General features: G+C 50.8%; 1 non-coding gene across 1 annotated transcript; it reads right to left on the reverse strand.

The window, feature by feature from the left end:
• Window positions 1-296: 296 nt before the first annotated feature.
• On the reverse strand, window positions 297-481 carry Tc00.1047053468131.10 (the record flags this gene model as incomplete). The annotated part of the gene is made up of 1 exon (XR_008254761.1): window positions 297-481. It is a non-coding gene; the product is annotated as a ribosomal RNA large subunit beta, 5' & 3' partial (ribosomal RNA).
• Window positions 482-518: the final 37 nt, after the last annotated feature.

Below are 518 nucleotides of genomic sequence, written 5' to 3' on the forward strand. Positions count from 1 at the left end.
GTGTATGCGGGCGGTGCATGGCTCTCTCACACTCACTCTCACGCGGCCACCACCGCAGCCGCAGCCGCACAAACCACGAAACAGATGGAATCAGTGCGATTGCAGAACTCGCACACCGTCCTGCAAACCAGAAGTTTAAAAAGCAATATGAAACAAGAATTCAAAAAAAAAAAATGGAAAAAACTTAGGCTTCTGCGGGAATCGAACCCGCGTCCCCGGATGACATTGTGAGCGTGTTTGCCACTGAGCTAAAAAAATGCGGTCGCATATATATATGTGCTCAACACACATAACACACACAACCTCCCCGTGGAGACGGGGTCGCCGCCATAAAAGATCCCAAACCTAGACGGTGCATAGCCCACAGACTACGCGAAACCCATTGGTCTCTTCATTCGATAAGTGAAGCAACGTTCCAAGTGGTGGTATTTCATTTGTGCTTGCGCTTCCACCTATACTACACCTCAGATGTCGCCGCACATCCCCAGACCGGTCTGTGGAATAACGACGGGGCGCGT

This window comes from Trypanosoma cruzi, assembly GCF_000209065.1.
Source record: "Trypanosoma cruzi strain CL Brener chromosome Unknown tcruzi_1047053468131, whole genome shotgun sequence".
Lineage (NCBI taxonomy): Eukaryota > Euglenozoa > Kinetoplastea > Trypanosomatida > Trypanosomatidae > Trypanosoma > Trypanosoma cruzi.